Raw genomic sequence first — 21,432 nt, 5'->3', positions numbered from 1 at the left:
GCGAGCTGTTCATTTCTTCTTATTCCAATTGCTACCATTGTTGCACAGACTACCATCATCTCTTACCTAAATGACTGTAACATCCTTCCAGATGAGCCTCACCTCCTTCAAATCATTTTCTATACCCAGCTACAGAGACAATATCAAATCAGGTTTTTATTTAAAATCCTTCAGTGGCTTTCCATTATCTTTCAAATAATGCCCAAACATTTAACATTGATATGTCAGGATGGTATAGGATTTATTAACTGATGGACTTCAACACCACCCCAATATAATGATCCCTGATCCTTCCTCCTCTAGTCACTTGCTTCATCAGTGTTTGCCTTGCATCCAGTACCCTCAAGGTCAGCCTACTCTTATGTGTCACTTTCTGGTCATGTGGGATAGTATCTGGCTTCTCCCCACAGTCTGCTGGAAATCATCTTTATCTGTAAGTCTCTGCCAGTCCTTCTAGGCACCCTATGATGGCCTTGTACTATAACCTTACTCAGCAACTACAGTGCCCCATGTCTTCTAGTTTCTGGCCTCTTACTATCATTTTTTTGTTGTTTTGTTTAGATTTAAATGTCAAAATTTGAGGTTTATTTTTTTTGTTTTCTTTGTGGTATTCTTTTTACATCTTGGGGAAATACTTCTTTGCCTATAGCCCAAGTGGTGTAGGGTTGATGGTTAATACAGTTCAGGTACTAAAAACACATCAATTAATAGTTTATAAATTACTCCACTGCATTGGCTAGAAAGTCTTATACTCTACAGCCTCTAATGAACAGCTCACTAGTCTCTCCAGCTTTGTTGGAGAAAAGCCATGACAAGTTCTAGTTTCTCATATAAACCATGATTCTCCAGCCTTTAGGCCATCACACATAGTGGCTTATCTACCTGGAATACTTTTTTTGCTCTTCCCTTTGCCTATTCACCTTTCATGTCTCAACTTAAACATCATGTCCCTTAAGAAGAACATCTCTGATCACTTTTGCACAAAGTTAGGTCTCCTGTCATACATCCCCAAGCATACTTAGAATTCCTTTCACCTTGCAATTTAAGTACTTAAAATCACTTAGAATTATTTGTTTAGTGACTATCCTCCTGGTTAGGCTATAAATTCCATGTGTCTGTTTTCTCTAATGCAGTCTCAGTATCTAGAACATACTAAGTGTTCAATGACTATTTATGACTGACCCACTGCCAAGGTCAAATCATTTTAGGGTAGATTTCAGAGTTACGATTATGGTACCATATCTGTTTATCTATAGTGTCCTGTATTTCCAAAACATTTTTTTAAGCATTCAATTTGAATCCACTTTTCTGAATGAATCAGGATTTTAAACTATATATATATATATATGGAAAGAAATCTGTTTGCTCATATACAACCATCATCCATATATATCCTAGTTTAAAATTTTTATCTTCATCAAAATAACCTCACTGTTCTCATGAAATGTAGGCAACAACTTTAGACTGAATAAATGGTATATATTTGAACTCAATCAAGTACAGTTACATTTCTGATATACTATTTCTATGAAAGATTTCACTTGAAAAGAGAGCTTGAAAGCCACTTTTAAATAATGGCTTTAAGTCCAAGTGATGAAAAAGAACTTCTACAATAGGTTGGATGGAGCCTAGACATAGACCTGTGAGACATCTATAGGAAAAGTATTACTTCATATTACCTAGTTTTGTGCCCAGTTGAAACATTTACAGTAATAACTGCAGTTTTGGGTTTTATTCTCTTCTCTTACAATTATCCTACATAATTTTGCCTCCCCCAATTTATAAAACAGAGATATGTCTGTCAGTTAGCTGGAGGGGAGGAAAGGAAGGATTGAGGGAGAGGAGGAGAGCTCTAAGGGAAAGAGTTAGGCCCTAGGCATCTCCTAAGCAACATATAACACTGAGTATCCCACCATGAATCCTCTCACTTTTCCTATTCTACAACCCAACAGAAAACGCAAAATACATTGTATTTGACTCCATGTCATACTGGGAACGACACCAATAGATGTATGTCATCTTCAGGACAATCATGGTTGCATCACATTAAAGAAATAATTCAGTTATAGCAGCAATTCTCTGAAGTTCACCCAACAGACAATTTATCTCACTACTCAACCTCAAGACCTGAGTCATCAATCAATTACAAGCTGCCAACAGTATAATCACCATCTTCAATTGGATGTCAAAACCAACATGTCTCACATGGAATTCATTATTTCCTCTACAAACCAGCTTTCCTTCTTCATTTCCCTGTTTGAATCAGTGCTCCATCATAATCCTACTCATCCAAATTTACAACCTAGGGGCTACCTTTAACCTCTCTCTTCCCTCATTCTTCACGGTACATGGAAGAGAGAAGGAGCTAGGACCCAGTCTCTGCTCTAACCCACTAAAGTAGGGTGAGTGAGAGTGAGTTGAGTTGCTCAGTCATGTCTGACTCTTTGCGACCCCGTGGACTGCAGCACGCCAGGCCCCCCTGTCCATCACCAACTCCCAGAGTTTACTCAAACTCATGTCCATTGAGTCAGTGATGCCATCCAACTAGCTCATTCTTGTCGTCCCCCTTCTCCTTCCACCTTCAATCTTTCCCAGAATCAGGGTCTTTTCCAACAAGTCAGTTCTTCGCATCAGGAGGCCAAAGTATTGGAATTTCAGCTTCAGCATCAGTCCTTCCAATGAATATTCAGGACTGATTTCCTTTAGGATGGATTGGTTGGATCTCCTTTTTGTCCAAGGGACTCAAGAGTCTTCTCCAACACCACAGTTCAAAAGCATTAATTCTTCAGTGCTCAGCTTTCTTTATAGTTCAACTCTCATATCCATACATAACTACTAAAAAAAACCCATAGCTTTGACTAAATGGGCCTTTGTTGGCAAAGTAATGTCTCTGCTTTTTAATATGCTGTCTAGGTTGGTCATAACTTTTCTTCCAAGAAGCAAGTGTCTTTTAATTTCATGGCTGCAGTCACCATCTGCAGTGATTTTGGAACCCCCCAAAATAGTCTGTAACTGTTTCCATTGTTTCCCCATCTATTTGCCATGAAGTGATGGGGCCGGATGCCATGATCTTAGTTTGCTGAATGTTGAGTTTTAAGCTAACTTTTTCACTCTCCTCTTTCACTTTCATCAAGAGGCTCTTTAGTTCTTCACTTTCTGTCACAAGGGTGGTGTCATCTGCGTATCTGAGGTTACTGATATTTCTCCCAGCAATCTTGATTCCAGCTTGTGCTTCATCCAGTCCAGCATTTCTCATGATGTACTCTGCATATAAGTTAAATAAGCAGGGTGACTAAATACAGCCTTGATGTACTCCTTTCCCTATTTGGAACCAGTCTGTTGTTTTATGTCCAGTTCCAACTGTTGCTTCTTGATCTGCATACAGATTTCTCAATAGGGCTCTCTGACCCACCCTAACCTTGCATGGCACCTTGACAACTCTCTGATGTCAAAGTGGGGTAGGCACTGACATCAGAGAATTGTCAAGGTGCAATGCAAGGTCAGGGTGGGTCAGAGAGCCCTGCTGCATTTGTTTAAAATGCAGACTACCAGACACACCTCAAACCTACTGAATCAGAGTTGGGTTGGGCAACCTACATGTTAAATGAGCTCTCCAGGGAACTTCTTAGGTCAACTAAACAGAAACTTGATCGGTCCTGTCCTACTCTTTGTGACCCCATGGACTTTGTGTAGCCTGCCAGGCTTCTCTGTCCAGGGAATTCTCCAGGCAAGAATACTGGAGTGGGTAACCAACCATTCCCTTCTCCAGGGGATCTTCCCGACCCAGGGATTGAACCCTGGTATCCTGTATTGCTGGCAGATTCTTTACCAGTTGAGTTACCAGGGAAGCCCCTAAACCACCAGGCTTCTCTGTCCATGGAACCTTCCAGGCAAGGATACTGGAGTGTGTAGCCATTCCCTTCTCCAGGGGATCTTCCCGACCCAGGGATTGAACCCTGGTCTCTTTCATTGCAGGTGGATCCTTTATCATCCGAGCTAAACGGAATCAGTGCTCTAAAAGAAATTACCCAGTTACAGAAAGATACACCATGAAGGCACAGCCATGTGAGCAAGGCATACTGTCCAAAGGGCACAAGAGGAAGTAAAGGAGTCCCAAGCAGGTGGGTGGAACACAGAGACGGAGAAACAGTCTGTAAGGGTTTAATATTTCCAAAGTCACCTTTTAGATCTATTCATGAATAGCTGTCACGAGGATAGGGCAGGAGAGACTCTAGTTCACCAAAAAGAGGATCAACAACAAGTCATGTCAGAGACTAGTTCTGAGAATTAAAATACACAGGAGAGGAACAGTAGCAACTCAGGCAACAATGTATCCATTCCAGGGTTATCCCTGGCTTGTAGGGTAACAGCTCTGACAACAAAAACAGACCTAGGAAACAATACAAGAGGCTGTTAGGAGGCTGTGAGAAATGATGGGCTTCATTTGTGTCATTCAGAATTAGGCTGCTAATAAAAGAAGCCACTCTAGCTCATTGAAAATAAAGAGATTTAATATAATGAATCAGATGTTAATAAAATTGTTAGACAGTCTGGGGAAACAGGCTCCAGTCTGAGCTTCCAGGAATGATTGTCAACCAAGGTAGCTATTGCCTGTGCCATGGTCAGAAAACTGGGGAATGATCAGAAAGCTAGGGAATAAGGAAATAGGAGCCTCAGATGCTGGTTCCAGGCACATGGCGTCAGCCCAGGTCCACGTCATCAAAATGCATGTCCCTGGCACCCACAGAAGTAGGTACCAGACCCTGGGACCTCCACTACATTGCCATAGAAAACCAGATCCTCGGCATCCCTGCTTGCTATTGGACACAGCAGATGTGCCACCTCTGTCTCACTTTTGTTTTCCAAATATGACATTCATACGTCTGCTAGGGTAGAGGCTGGGTCACACAGGAAATCTGGGAAATGGACCCTTACGCTTCCTATCCTTCAGCGTGTTACAAACGGGAGGGAGGTGGAGTTATGTGAGCCACATATGGCATCTCTCTCACCACCACACTCAGCTGTAAGCTTCCCTACTATAGAGGAGGGACTTGGGATTTTAACTGTTTCAGAAGTCCCAGCACTTTGCAGAGTATCTAATGAATAGTGGGTGAAGGAAGAAAAGAAGAGAGGAGAAAAGGAAGGGAGTGGGGAAGAGAAGATAGGAAAGAGCTCAAGATCAAGTTGTGCAGAAGCCATAGATGGAAAACACTGGGGAATTCAGTTTTGACAATATTTAAAACTTAAGATGAAATGAAGCAGGGACTGACACTAACAATTTTTATTTCATAGTAGCTTTTGGTTTCAGTCTGTTTATCTTCATTTCCATGACTATAAACTTAATACAGTTCAAATTCCTTATGTTTGGAAAAAATCAATTGTTCCCTAACTGGTATCCTTCCCAATTTCTCTCTATTCTATTCCATTCTACACATTGATCGCTGACAGAGTTTCCTAAAATAGTGGTCTTCAAACTTTTTACTTGCAAACATTTCCAAAAGAATCTTGTAGAGCTTTGTATTCTCTTGCATATTATTAAGCTGACATCTAAAATTTTTCATCCCAAGTTAAAATAGTTGCAAAGGATGTAACTTCCAGTGTCTTGTAAATATTGTCTCTAAAAAAGTAATACAGCACTGTAAAAAATATAACCAACAGAATCTAAGTATCACAACGTCTATTTTTTAAAAAATACATGAACAAGCTGTTCTTTAATAATGAGATTTTGCATCTTTCCTTTTTCTCCTTTAACTTGTATTTTCATTCTGCTTCTATTAAAATTTTTGATCCTAATATGACAAATTTTTATTATTGTCTTTTGTCAATTGTCTTAATTATCACAACAAAAGGCATAAATGTTGAAACTGCATTTTTTATATCAGTGACCATGCAGCTGTGTTTAAAAATTATTCTGGACTGAGTTATCATTTCTATTACTACTAGTATTCTATTCATAAAGATAATATAAATATATTATAAATTTTGATTATTAAACAGAAAAAACAAAACTTTAAGTATGTCTCTTAATCAGATGGATGAGGACTGGATGGTTTTGTTAAAGTTAGGTCAAGCATTTAACTTTTACTAAAATTAGGTCAGGTATCAATTTAGAGATGATTATGCATTACTTATGACTAAATTGAGATAGGCTTCAATCTCAGTATTATCTCCCCACCTTTTTGCATTTTATTATTAATGTAGATGTTGAGAAAAATTTGTTCGTGTAAATAAAAAGGTGGGAATAAAGGGAGTTTTGTTACAGCAATGCCCTCAATTCTTTGCATTCTGTTAGAAACATATGCCAAAAATCAGGGGAAACCTAGCACCAAATAGTTGCCATCTTCCTCTGATTTTACTAAAAGCAAACTAGGAAAATATATGTAAAACATAGTAAAACTAGGAAAAGGATGCATTATTAATTCTTTAGTGTGACTCCCTTTCTCAACAACAATACCAATATCTATTCTATATTATCCCAGTGAGTTACAGAGGTTTTTCTACTGTAGGGTAATACACTATGGAAAGATTAGAGTAAGAGAAGGCCTTGCCTCTTTAAAATGAGATAATGGGGAAGGATTGTGTGAAAGAAGAGGGGGAAATGTTGTATCCTCAGGCAGATCAGCTAAAAAACTTTTTTTTCCAGTTTTTTTGATGTATAATTGACAAAACTATAAAGCATCTGAAATGTACTATGTGATGGTTTGATATATGATACATTGTAAAATAATTGCTCCCACTGAGCTAATTAACATATCAAGCACCTCACGTACTTACCTTTTTTTTTTTTTTGGTGAGAGCATTTAAGTTCTACTCTTTTACCAAATTCAGCCATACAATAAATAAATGCACTGTTATTAACCATAGTCATGTTATACTTATATCCTCAGATGTTATTCATCTTTTTTTGTACAACACGCTACCAGCCTCTCCCTATTTCCTTCACTGGACCCAGCTCCCCACCCTTGCCACAGGAAGATACTTTTTTTTTTTTTTTTTTACATAGTGAAAACTTTTATATTTGGAATTAGCCAGCTGGACTCAGTTTAGATGATCCCAATTTTGTTGGCAACATCCAAAGCATCATAGTCAGGAGCCAGTCGAACATATGCCTTCTTCTCTCCATCAGGCCTTAGCCACGTCAGTGTCATAGAGCTTCTTCACAGCCTGTTTAATTTGGTGCTTGTTAGCCTTGACATCCACAATGAATACCAGTGTGTTGTTGTCTTCTATTTTCTTCATGGCTGACTCAGTGGTGAGGGGGAATTTGATGATGGCATAGTGGTCAAGTTTGTTTCTCCTAGGGGCGCTCTTCCGAGGATATTTGGGCTGCCTCCTGAGCCTCAGTGTTTTGGGCTGCCTGAAGGTGGGTGACGTCCGGATCTTCTTTTTCTTGTGGCTGTGGACACCTTTCAACACTGCTTTCTTGGCCTTCAAAGCCTTTGCTTTGGCTTCAGCTTTAGGAGGGGCAGGGGCTTCCTTTTTCGCCTTCGGCGCCATCTTCATGAAAAGGGTTTGGGAAGATACTTTTCTACTCTGTGTTTTTATGTGTTTGACCTTCTTTTTTCCTTCAGATTCCACATATAAGTAATACCATGCAGTCTTTATCTTTGTCTGGGTTATTTCACTTAGTATAATGCTCTCCAGCTTTACCCTTATCAATGCATATGACAAGATGACTTTCCTTTTTAAGGCGGGATAAAATTCCATTATATGTGTATGTGTATATATAAAACCACATTTTCTTTATCCATTCACATGAGGACAGGCACTTAGGCTGTTTTCACATCTTGGCTACTCTGAATATTGCTGCTATGAAGAGAAGTGTACAGCTATCTCTTTGAGATGGTGATTAGCTTCCTTCAGATATATACCCAGAAGTGGGATTGCTGGATCATCCTGCAGTTCTATTTTTCATTTTTTGAGGAATCTCCATACTGTTTTCCATACTGGCTGAACCAATTTACATTTCCACCCGCAGGACACAAGGGTTTCCTTTTCTCCACAGCCTTGCCAATACTTGCTATCTCTTGTCTTTTAGAGGATGGCCATTTCTAGAAGGTGGAGAAGGCAATGGCAGGAGAAGGCAATGGCACCCCACTCCAGTACTCTTGCCTGGAAAATCCCATGGACAGAGAAGCATGGGTGGTAGGCTGCAGTCCGTGAGGTCGCGAAGAGTCGGACAGGACTGAGCGACTTCACTCTCACTTTTCACTTTCATGCATTGGAGAAGGAAATGGCAACCCACTCCAGTGTTCTTGCCTGGGGAATCCCAGGGACGGGGGAGCCTGGTGGGCTGTCGTCTATGGGGTCACACAGAGTCGGACATGACTGAAGCAACTTAGCAGCAGCAGCAGCATACTAGAAGGTGTGAGGTGATACTTTATCATGATTTTGATCTGCATTTACCTGCTGAGCACCTTTTCATGTACCTGCTGGCCATTTGTATGTCTTCCTTGGAAAAATGTCTATTCAGATACTTTGTCTGTTTTTTAATTGGGTTATTTCCTTTTTTACTACTGGGCTCTACGAGTTCCTTGTATATTCTGCATTGTAACCCCTTATGAATATGTAGTGTGCAAATATTTTCTTCCACTCCACAGATTTCCTTTTCATCTTATTGATGATTTCCTGTGCTGTGCAGCTTTTTATTTTTAGTTTGATGTCACCTCATTTCTTTATTTTTGCTTTTGTTACCTTTACTTTTGGTATCAAATCCAAAAAAAAATCACTGTCAAGACCAACATCAAAGAGCTTGCATGCATGCTTAGTCACTCAGTTGTGTCTGACTTTGTGACCCTGTGGACTGTAGCCCACCGGTCTCCTCTGTCCATGGGATTTTTTTCAGGTGAGAATACTGGAGTAGGTTGCCATTTCCTCCTCCAGAGGATCTTCACGACCCAAGGATCGAACCCGTGTCTCCTGTGTCTCCTGCCTTCTAGGTGGGTTCTTTACCTGGTGAGTCACTGGGGAAGCCCAGGTGTCAAAAAGCTTACCCCCTTATGATTTCTTCGAGGAATTTTATGGAATCGCTATATTCAAGTCTTTAATCCACTTTGAATTGATTTTTGTGTGGGATGTTAGATAAGCATCCAATTTTCCAACACAATTTATTAACAATATTATTTTTGTTTGCTATGGCCTTGTGAACGTAAGTCCTATCAGCTTTCAGAGCTAGGTGTTTGGGGAACTAGTTAAATGGGAGTTCTAAAACTTGGGGTGCTTCATGTAGGGTGCAAGCCTTTCACTGAAGGGAAAACTGGGGGTTGCGGGTTTAGTCCTTACTGTATGGCTCCGTGCCAGGAGTAAGATTTATGGTGAGAGAATGTCTCATTCTCTCCTGCCTGTTTTTATGTGGGTATTTTCTTACTTATCTAGCATGTAGGAGTTGCTTGGCTAGTTTCTGGATCTTTCAGGGGTATCTGCTCTAAGTGCAACTTTTAGTGCATCCATGGGAGGAGGGTAGCTCGGAAGCCTCTTAGGTTGTCATCTTGGTCCTCTCTCCAGAAATTTCTTTTTCAGATCACTGTTAAGGAGTGCAAAGAGAAACTAAATATACAGAATCCTAATTCTCCTAAAACTCTTTTTTTCTGGCCTTCATATTTCTTGCAAAGTATTTATATCATAGTTTAGGCATAGGTACAGTTTGAAGACTGCTACTGCAAAACAGCACAACTTGCCTCAGTAGTATCTTCTCATTGGCATAAAATACTCACAATTTGAAAATAAAAATTTCAAATCTAAGTGATTCTTAATCACTTAAACATGTATTTTAAAAGAGCTCACTATTAAGTGACTTGACAACTGGTAAATACAGGTGTAATGTCACCATTTCTAGAACTGATGGATATTTTTGCAATTATTTCTAAAATTTTACCAAAAAGGTTTTTGTTTTTTTTTTTTGCATGAAAAGGTGTTGTAAAATCAACAGTGCATTTTACAACTTGAGGAAATACACTTCTCAAGATGGGGGTGGGCAGGAACAGAGAGGTGGTTTACTGCTCTTGGTTCTGCCGTTCCATAACCAAATGAAAACTTCCTCCAAAGACTTAGCTGTCAGTCATCAATGTGCACTGGAGTCCCATTCCCAGGCCCCAACTCCAGAGTTTCTGATCCAGAATGTCTGTGGTGGGGGCAGCACTCCGAGTGATTTAGGTGTGAGACACTTCAGGAAACCATCACCTAAAGGGAAAGTGTCCTAGAAAATGTGCAAATTTGAGAGGTGATATATAAAATGAAAAAGTTAAGAACCAGGAGTGTGTTAATTTAGCTGGATTTGGAGCAAGGAGAACCATGACAAAACACACATACTGTGAGTTCAGGATTGACTTGAACAGGAAGAGCACAACCTTGCTTGCGGTCATCGTTCACCTCCACAGGCTCTCTGGGTTGAAAGGTGAGCTGGACTGGCAAGCTTGCCCTGTGCTCTGGAGTCTGTGGGTTCTCCCAGGGAAGAACAGGACCCACTGAGTCACTTTACCATTCCTGTAACAAAACATTTTATATTCTGGAAATGGGCTGAAGACATCTATAAGCTACTTTACAGGCTAGGCAATTTGAAATAGAGTCGGATTTGAACATGATTTGTATTTTCTAAGAATGCCTCCAGTTCTCAAAAAAAGTTGTTTTTTTTTTTAATAGGTGAGGAGGGCATTATAAAGGGGGCAAATAAATCACTATAACTTGATATAACAGAGGGGAAAATAACTCTACTTTTACATTTGACAATATTTTCATTAGTGTTCATAGTGCAGTTGTACTGTAAAATTAAAAAAAAATGACAAGCTAACATAAGAAGTAATGCACTCTTTGAGGTAAAAGGTAGAATTTTTAGTGTACATGGTTACAGAGTTGGACATGATTTCACGATTGAACAATCTACTAGATTTACAGTACATACTTAGTTTCCTACTTAATTATCTTTGAAATTAATAAAAGATTATTTATCTATATATGAATAGATATTAAAAAAATTTATAGTGAAAGGTACCTGAGGTCCTTATAGAGAACTTAGATTCTCTCAACTTGGGTGGGGGAAGTAATGAATGAACTGATGACATTAAAGTGTACCATATATCTTGATGTTTATGAAAATGATTATTCCTTGCCAACCTATAAAACAGATGAAGTATGACTATAATGTAAGGTGAATTTTTAAACTTTTTATTATTAAAAGTTTCAAACATATATAAAAATAGATTATTACAATGAACCTCAAATGTCTATTCACTAGTATTATTTCATCTAAATTCTCCACACTACCCTCCCCTCCCACCACTGAATTCCACAGTTTTACCTTATTATTTCTGGATGTATCTCTCTCCAAAGAACCATCTTAAAAGGCTATAAAGATGCTAGCATTTCTAAATACTTTTTAGAAGCATTTTGGAATACTTCTCAGGATTATTTCCAGGATTTGCATTGTATTCCTTAGTTAATTATCCGAAATGATGACAAATCTTTACTCTTCAAGGGTAGACTTGACTTGAAAACAGTCAAAAGTCTTTGGGAATAAACCCCAACAAATAGGGGGAATAATTAGACTGGGCAGGACTGGTTTGTTAAAGAGAGTAATATACGCAGAGGCACAAGGTGTGTCCCTTTCATGAAAGGAGTCTGATGCTCATAAACTAGCTCAGAAATTACCCTCAATGACCAGAGATGCTGAGTGCTAATAAGAGCCCTGTTGTATTGGGAGCAGAAGCCAGGGAGAAATCAAGAGGATAATGTGAGAGGCAGCTGAGAACCAGCCAACTAGTGAAAGGAAGTTATTCTTAATTTTGTACCCTAAATTCCAGTGATTCCAGGCCACTTTCAGGATTTATTTTGCATTTCAGGCCTCCGTGCTTTTGCAAACAATGTTCCCTGTGACTGGAATGCCTACTCCCACTGGGTGGACCCACTGGTTGAATCTCTAGTCATCCTTTAAGACCTTGATAAAAATATTACCACATTCCTTGAATCTCTTTGGCACAACTAGCTTATCCATTGTCTGGTCCCGGTTTCACTTTGTAGGTATTTTTTCTAACATTTCTGTGACTATAATTATTGTGTATACATTTCTCCTATTAGGCTGGGGGCTTCATTTTTGCATCTTTGGCTCACAGACAGTGATGGCTGGATGGACTCACCGACTCAATGGACGTGAGTTTGAGCAAGCTTTGGGAGATGGTGAAGGACAGGGAAGCCTGGTGTGTTGCAGTCCATGGGATCGCAAAGAGCTGGACACCATTGAGCAACTGAGCAACAACAGGCCTTCAGTAATCATTTGTTGAATACCTGGATAAAATTAATAATACGTGTATTTTTACATGGGGTAGACCTTGAAATATCCTCATAATGCAGCAAAGTAACTGTGGGCTTGAAATACTACAGAATAAAGTGAAGAAGAGAGCCTTATGCAAGAGCTGCTTTTGTAACAGCAACTCTGGAAGTTTCAGATGTTGACAGTGAAAAGTTACAGCATAGAACCACCCAAAGAAATGTTAGCAATTTCTTTTCCTCTTTTTAAAAATAAAAATTTCAAATTCATTTTTTGGGATCACATTGTTTTCTTTTTATTTGAGGGATTGATACTTGAGGAATGAACAAATTAAGTATCAGTTAAAACTGAGTTCAAACTTGGTTGATGTACATTTTTCTCAAAATAAATTTGGAAGGCAGAACACAAAGTGTCAGAAATGAATTGTCTACTTCAAAGAGAATAGATGACTGACTCTTAAAGTTACTGTGTAAAAACTAAAGAAATTTGTAATGATTAAAACTATTAAGTATGCTCTCTTGTCAGGACAATTCATATACTCTTCTCACTTTCCCTCCCACCTTCTGCCCCAGAACAAGAACATGCATGTCCATTCCTACTCCAGTGACCTGGTCTTAGGTCTTGGTGGGAAGTGACTCTTCCAGTATTATGCAGTGGCAGTGCCACACCTGCCACACCTGTGGCATAGTCCTAGGATGAGCAATAAAGCATAGCCCAGTGGTAGCCCAGGTGGTTAGAAAGAAGGGGGAGAGCCATCCATAAACAACAATTACATCTGATATCACCTCTTCTTGGTTGAACCTGAATTTTATCCAGACAATAAAGCCTGCTTTTCAGAGTGTGTTCCAAACCCCAGTTGGCTTACAGCATATTTTCAAATTAATTAAAAAAAAAATTCACGAAGTCCATAGACATTTTTCCAGTCCTTCTTGTCAGGTGGTATAAATATCCTATTGAATGAACCGTGTTTGTATGGAAATAACCTGATTTGGATACAGAAGAAACAGGACTGAAGTAGTTGAGCAACAGGTTTGCTTGGTTTTAAAGGTTACATTGCACAACCTGGGAAAGGTATCCCATGATATAAAAGACTGTTCTAACTCACCCTGGAAATCCAGCCAGACCAACCAGGGGCTTACAAAAGCCCCTCAGCCCCCGCAACACTGACTTCATGACACATGGCCTCTTGGATCCTGTGGCCACTCTCAACTGGAGAATATATGAAATAAACTGGCACTTGCTTTTTGCTAGTTTTATAAAGAAAATCTTTTTTAAACAAAAATAGAATCTAAAATTATAACCTAAAATGAATGCATGCACACAAAGTTGAGAATACAGAAATGCTACTGCTACTGCTAAGTCACTTCAGTCGTGTCCGACTCTGTGCGACCCCATAGATGGCAGCCCACTAGGCTCCGCCGTCCCTGAGATTCTCCAGGCAAGAACACTGGAGTGGGTTGCCATTTCCTTCTCCAGTGCATGAAAGTGAAAAGTGAAAGCGAAGTCGCTCAGTCGTGTCCGACCCCTAGTGTCCCCATGGACTGCAGCCCACCAGGCTCCTCCGTCCATTGGGATTTTCCAGGCAAGAGTACTGGAGTGGGGTGCCATTGCCTTCTCCGATACAGAAATGATACTAATCCAAATAACAGTACCATTTTTGTGTTGTTTGAAAACTGCACATTTTGACTGTCACATACAAAGAATTTCTCATTCCTAATAGAGGAGGAAACAATGAAACATTCAAGACTCTCTTTTACCTTTTGAAATACCAAATACTAAAAAGTAAGATTTAATTTGTTTCCAGATTTCAGAGAAAGTTATATGAGAGATATCTTCTTAGATTCTCAAAGAAAACAAATCTAAAATATTTAAAATGATTCTTTAAAACATATATATCAATGGTCTTCACTGAAAATCAGTGGCTAGGTTGAGATTTATTTTTCCCAAAAGAAGTTTATTTTTTTACTAGGTCCAACTTTTACATATTCATATGTAAAAAGGTAAAAATATAAAAAAAATTAAACTTCAAAACTGTTTATTGTAACTGTCGCTTCCTACTTAATCATCGATTTGGTTCACATTAATAATGCAAACTTCTACTTGCAGGTCTATCTATGGCATTATGCTAGCCTAGAGGAACCACAAATTAAAAAGGATGAGAGAGAATTCATCACTCTCATTACTTCTTTTAAGTACATTCATGAGAATAATACATCAATTATGACAAGTTGATAGGTTGCTAAGGGCAGACTTATACCTGTAATTTGGACTTGTAAGCCTTTTCTAAATAAATTTTATTTTAAAAGTTAACTGGTTGCATCAAGAAATCAATTACTTTCTATAAAACAAGATATGTAATTTTTGAACTTTTTCGTATTAAATAATTTACAAAACTTACAAAAGAACTGCAAAAATAGGACATAAAATTCCTGATATTCTTCATCCAGTTTCACCAGCTTTACCAGTCTGTCACACTTGCTTCAGCATTTGCTTTCTCTCTTTCTCTGCCTATCTATCTATGTATGTATTTATAGTTATTATTTTACATGATCAGTAATTTCAAGATTAATACAATATTATATTATTATCTAATATACTGTCCATAGTCAAACTTCACCAATAATGATCTTTATGGCAACTTTTCTCCTAATTCAGAATCCAATCAAGGATTACTCACTGCACTTAGTTGTTATAGCTTTCGATCTCCATTAATCTGGAAAGTTGCTCAGCCTTCCTCTTAAATGTTTTTAAAAAATACAGTCCATTTGTTTTTACAGAATATCCTCCAATCTGGATTACTTTGAAGTTTCCTCATTATGAGATCAAAGCATGTATCACTGGCAAGAATGTGTAGTAAGTGATACTATGTCTTTGGTGCATTGCATTAGGGACACACAATGAGAAGTTTTTCTCATTAGTGATTTTAACTTGATTACTCGGTTTAAGTGATACCCATTAGCAAAATAGGATGAATTCTGGTTGCAAATAGGAAATAATTATATTAAATTTTAGAGTTATTTTGTATGGATTGGTTTTGAATATTTAAATTTCACATTTAATGACACAATACCAAGCACACAAAAATAAGAAAATATACAAGACTTGTTAAATGAAATGCAAGTAATCCAAACAAGAAATATTACTTATTATATCAATGACTAATGGGACTACATGACTTAATAGCTTTTATATATTTTATGTACACTATCTGAAAAACACTTCAGCATGTATAATTTCTAAACTTTATTATAGACCTGAACATTTTTAATTTTGGCTCCATTTTGCTTATGATGCAAGAGAATTCAGTGGTTCTTTTGGAATTAACAAGTAGCAAATGGAAAAAACAAGATTTGAATTCAAATCTACCTGGATCTCAAAGCCCTGCTTACTCTTCCATTTCATACTCCAGTTCTACTAAATGAAAAATCTAAGTTTCTATGTTAGCCAAAATCAAATATAAATGTTGATTATTCTCCATATAAAAAAGTAGATTAACTTTTGAAGAGAATTTTAAATGCCAATGGTAAATTTTAAAAATTATCTTAGAAGTATATCTTAAAACCAGCATTGAGAATAATGGAAATCTGGTGTGCCAGTTTTAAGCAAGTCTTGCTGCATATATTGAACTTTTATCTACTTATTGAACTTTTATTTGCCATATGTCTTTCTTGATCACATACTTTCTCCCTGTTCCCACATCTTCCCATTTAGTCATATTATTAATCTGTATCTTTCTTTCTGTATATTTGACTCTCTAGATTTCTCTGACATTATGGCCTCTTTCCTTTTTCAAAACAAATTTTTATCTTCATCTTTTCAGTGTTTCCTAATTTCCATTATATTATCACAGCTAACAGGGACTTGGGCACTGAAGATCATCTCAAGGGATCCATCCTAAACCCTCTGCCATAACCATTTTCATTAGTAATTTTAATGATGATGGCTAAGAGTAATTTCAAACTGAAAGAGGTGGCTGCCACCAAGGAAATTTGCATTAAAACTAAAATTTCTAACAAGACAGAAAAATGGATGAATAAGAACAGGAGATGCTTAGGGGGATACCACTAATGTGAGCTCACAAGAGACTGAGCCAGACCTGCCTGTGTGTTTGAGGGTCTCCTGAGGAGGCATGGGTCAGCAGTGGCCTGCCGTGTAGACAGGGGTACAGGCAGCAGTAGTCCCGGGAGATGCGTACTGGCATAAGTCTTCTTGGAGGTCACCATTACCGTACCACAGAGCCTGCAGACTCTAGGACTGGGTCGTCTCAGGTCAAACGACTAACAGAGAGCACAGCTCTACCCATCAGCAGAAAACTGGATTAAAGATTTACTGAGCATGGCTCTGCCCACCAGAGCAAGACCCAGTTTTCACTACAGCCAGTCCTTCCCATTAGAAAGCATGCACAAGCCTCTTATCCTCATCCATTAGAGGGCAGACAGAAGAAGCAAGAAGTACAACCCCACAGCATCCAGAACAAAAACCACACTTGCAGAAAGCTAACCAAAATGATCACATGGATAATAGCCTTGTGTAACTCAATGAAGCTATGAGCTATGTTGTGCAGGGCCACCCAAGATGGACAGGTCGTAGTGGAGAATTCCACCTGTCAAGCAGGTCTGACAAAACATGGTCTACTGGAGAAGGGAATGGCAAACCACTCCCGTATTCTTGCTTTGAGAACCCCATGAACAGTATGAAAAAGCAAAAAAGACACGACACTGAAAGAAGTGCCTCCTAGGTCAGTAGGTGTCCAATATGCTGCTGGGGAAGAATGGAGAAATAGCTCCAGAAAGAATGAAGAGCCTAGGCCAAAGAGGAAATGATGCTCAGTTGTGGATGTGTGTGGTGATGAAAGTAAAGTCTGATGCTATAAAGAACAACATTGCATAGGAACATGGAATGTTAGGTCCATGAATCTAAGAGAAATTGGATGTGGTCAAGCAGGAGATGGCATGAGTGAACATTGCCATTTTAGGAATCAGTGAACTAAAATGGACAGGAACGGGTGAATTAAATTCAGATGACCATTAAAACTATGACTGTGGGCAAGAATACCTTAGAAGAAACAGAGTAGCCCTCATAGTCAACAAAAGAGTCCAAAATGCAGTAGTTGGGTAAAATCTCAAAAAATGACAAAATGATCTCAGTTTATTTCCAAGACAAACCATTCAACATCACAGTAATCCAAATCTATGCCCCAACCATTAACATCAAAGAAGCTGAAGTTGAATGATTCTATGAAGAGCTATAAGACCTTCTAGAACTAACGCCAAAAATATATATTCTTTTCATCATACCAGATTGGAATGCAAAAGTAGGAAGTCAAGAGATACCTGGAGTAACAGGCAAGTTTGGCCTTAGCAAAAGTTTGGCATAGCAAAAGCTAACAGAGTTTTGCCAAGAGAACACACTGGTCATAGTAAACATCCTCTCCCAACAACACAAGAGATGACAATTCTACACATGGACATCACCGTCTGGTCAATACCAAAATCAAACTGATTATGTTCTTTGCAGCCAAAGATGGAGAAGCTCTACACAGTCAGCAAAAACAACACTTGGAGCTGACGGTGGCTCAGATCATGAACTCCTTATTGCAAAATTCTGGCTTAAACTGAAGAAAGTATGGAAGACCACTAGACCATTCAGGTATGACCTAAATCAAATCCCTTAGTGATTATACAGTAGGGGTGACAAATAGATTTAAGCGATTGGATCTAGTAGGCAGAGTGCCTGAAGAACTATGGATGGAGGTTCATAACACTGTACAGGAGACGATGACCAAAACCATCCCAAAGAAGAAGAAATGTAAGAAGGCAAAGTGCCTCTCTGAGGAAGCCTTACAAATAGCTGAGAAAAGAACAGAAAGGCAAAGGAGAAAAGGAAAGACATACCCAAGTGAATACAGAGATCCAGAGAATAGCAAGGAGAGATAAGAAAGCTTTCTTAGTGAACAATGCAAAGAGATAGAGGAAAATAATAGGATGAGAAAGACTAGAGATCTCCTCAAGAAAACTGGAGATACCAAAGGAGCATTTCATGCAAAGATGAGCACAATAAAGCACAGAAACGGCCAGGACCTAAAAGAGGCAGAAGAGATTAAGAAGAGGTGGCAAGAATACACAAAGAACTATACCAAAAACGTCTTAATGACCCGGATAACCACGACGGTGTGGTCACTCACCTAGAGCCAGACATTCTGGACTGTTTAGTCAAGTGGGCCTCAGGAAACATTATTAAAGGACAAACCTAGTAGAGGTGATAGAATTCCAGCTGAGCAATTTCAAATCCTAAAAGATGGTGCTGTTAAAGTGCTGCACTCAATATGCCAGCAAATCTGGAAAATTCAGCAGTCGCCACAGGACTAGAAAAGGTCAGTTGTCATCCCAACCCGAAAGAAAGGCAATGCCAAAGAATATTCAAACTACCATACAAGTGAGCTCATTTCACATGCTAGCAAGGTGATGCTCAAAATCTTTCAAGCTAGGCGTCAGGAGTATGTGAACCGAGAACATCCAGCTGAGTTTAAAAAAGGCAGGGGTACCAGAGGACAGATTGCTAACATCTGTTGGATCATAAAAAAGGAAGAGATTTCCAGAAAAACATCTATTTCTGGTTCACTGACAACACTAAAGCCTTTGACTATGTGTATCACAACAGAGTTTGGAAAATTCTTCAAAGAGATGGGAATACCAGATCACCTTACCTGTCTCCTGAGAAACGGGTATGAAGATCAAGAAGCAATAGTTAGAACCAGATGTGAACAATGGACTGATTCAAAATTGGAAAAAAAGTATGTCAAGGCTGTATATTGTCACCCTGCTTGTTTTACTTATTTGAAGAGTACATCTTGTGAAAAGCCAGGCTGGATGACTCACAAGCTGGAATTAAGAATGCCAGGAGAAATATCAATAAGCTCAGATATGCAGATGATACCACTCTAATGGCAGAAAATGAACAGGAACTAAGAGAGCCTCCTGATGAGGGTGAAAGAGGAGAGTGAAAAAGCTAGCTTAAAACTCAACATTTAAAACACTAACAGCATGGCATCCATTCCCATCACTTACTGACAAATAGATGGGGAAAAAGTAGAAACAGTGACAGATTTCATTTTCTTTCATCGCAGCACTGTTTACAATAGCCAGGACATGGAAGCAACCTAGATGTCCATCAGCAGACGAATGGATAAGGAAGCTGTGGTACATATACACAATGGAATATTACTCAGCCATTAAAAAGAATCCATTTGAATCAGTTCTATTGAGATAGATGAAACTGGAGCCCATTATACAGGGTGAAGTAAGCCAGAAAGAAAAACACCAATACAGTATACTAATGCATATATACGGAATTTGAAAGATGGTAACAATAACCCTATATGCGAGACAGAATAAGAGACACAGATGCATAGAACAGTCTTATGGACTCTGAGGGAGAAGGTGAGGGTGGGACGTTCTGGGAGAATAGCATTGAAACATGTATATTATCATATGTGAAACAGAACACCATTCCAGGTTCAATGCATGAGACAAATGCTCAGGGCTGGGGCAATGGGATGACCCAGAGGGATGGGATGGTGAGGGAGGTGGGAGAGGGGTTCAGGATGGGGAACACATGTAAACCCATGGCTGATTCATGTCAATGTATGGCAAAAACCACTATAATATTGTAAAGTAATTAGCCCCCAACTAAAATAAATAAAAATTAAAAAAACAAAAATCTAGGTTTGAATGATGCATTATATGACCACCCTCCTTAAAGTCCACTCAACCTAGAATGGTTGGGTGATTGAAGAAAGAGAAGGGGTTCTATTTCTAGCCATTAATATGCCAAAACCTAACCTCCCTCATACAACTGAGGTCCTGGCATTGAGCCAAGTTCACCAATCTTTGACCATCTCTTTTGTCAGTTTGAATGCCTTCTTCAGAACTTTTAATAAACTTTATAGACAGCTGGCCTCATCTGGGACCTCATCAGTGCTGTGGTACTCTGTTTATATTGAATGCTAAAAGATAGGGAATAAATTTCAATCTCTTTCATACATGAGAGCTCTCAATCTCCTAATGTGAATTCAAGCACTTTTTTTTTTTTTTTCCCTGGGATCCTTTAATTCTGCATACCTGGAAGCCCAGAAGCTCTAATTTTACCTTCTACTTCTAAAACATGATTAAAATAGTCCATTGATAAGATTCAGCTAAGAATGAAGATCTGTCCAAGGTTAAAGATTATCATTACTGAGAGACTTAGAAGTGGCTTACAACTTTTAAATGGCAAATTCTTGAGATTTTACTTATGCACATATATATATATATATATATACCATACACACACACATTCATGTATATAAGTATAGAAAAAAACCTCAGGGTTTATTAACTGGTAAACTGGAAAAGCTGTTTTCAAGTCAAACTAAAGAATAAAGGCAGACATAGAGATCATCCTGGTTACATTTTCCTCAGCAAACATTTTCTGATTACTAGCTACATGATGGCTAGGCATTGTGTGAAGAACTGTCTTTTAAATAATATAAGCAATATTTTGTATTTTGGAAAAAAAAAAAACCTAACAGCATGGCATCCGTTCCCATCACTTACTGGAAAATAGATGGGGAAAAAGTAGAAACAGTGGCAGATTTCATTTTCTTGGGCTCCAGAATCACTGCAGTTGGTGACTGCAGCCACAAAATTAAAAGACACTTGCTCCTTGGAAGGAAAGCTATGACAAATCTAGACAGCATATTAAAAAGCAGAGACATTACTTTGCTGACAAAGGTCCACATAGTCAAAGCTATGATTTTTCCAAGAGTCATGTACAGATGTGAGAGCTGGCCCGTAAAGAAGGCTGAGTGCTGAAGAATTGATGCTTTTGAGGCCTCCAGGACCTCTTGAGAGACCCTTGGACTGCAAGGAGATTAAACCAGTCAATCTGAAGGAAATCAACCCTGAATATTCATTGGAAGGACTGATGTTGAAGGTGAAGCTCCAAAACTTTGGCCACCTGATGCAAGTAGCCAACTCACTGGAAAAGACCCCGATGCTGGGAAAGATTGAGGGCAGGAGAAGAGAGCGGCAGAGGGTGAGATGGTTGGATGGCATTACCACATCAATGGACATGAGTTTGAGCAAACTCTAGCAGATAGTGAACGACAGGGAAGCCTGGCGTGCTGCAGTCCA

The 21,432-nt window shown here is 38.8% G+C and overlaps 1 protein-coding gene and 1 pseudogene across 2 annotated transcripts in view; both read right to left on the bottom strand.

Moving 5' to 3' along the window:
* Positions 1–21,432, bottom strand: part of GSAP (gamma-secretase activating protein) — a 217,702-nt gene that overhangs the window by 170,640 nt on the left and 25,630 nt on the right. The window lies entirely within an intron of this gene.
* On the bottom strand, positions 6,994–8,736 carry LOC145524119 (large ribosomal subunit protein uL23 pseudogene; annotated as a pseudogene). The gene has a single exon (XR_014067211.1). The product of XR_014067211.1 is annotated as a large ribosomal subunit protein uL23 pseudogene (transcript).

The sequence above is a fragment of the Giraffa tippelskirchi genome, chromosome 10 (genome assembly GCF_054371585.1).
Source record: "Giraffa tippelskirchi isolate mGirTip1 chromosome 10, T2T-mGirTip1v1.2.pri, whole genome shotgun sequence".
Taxonomy (NCBI): domain Eukaryota; kingdom Metazoa; phylum Chordata; class Mammalia; order Artiodactyla; family Giraffidae; genus Giraffa; species Giraffa tippelskirchi.
The sequence above is the reverse complement of the archived record's forward strand: the minus strand, read 5'-3'. Positions and strand labels throughout refer to the sequence as shown.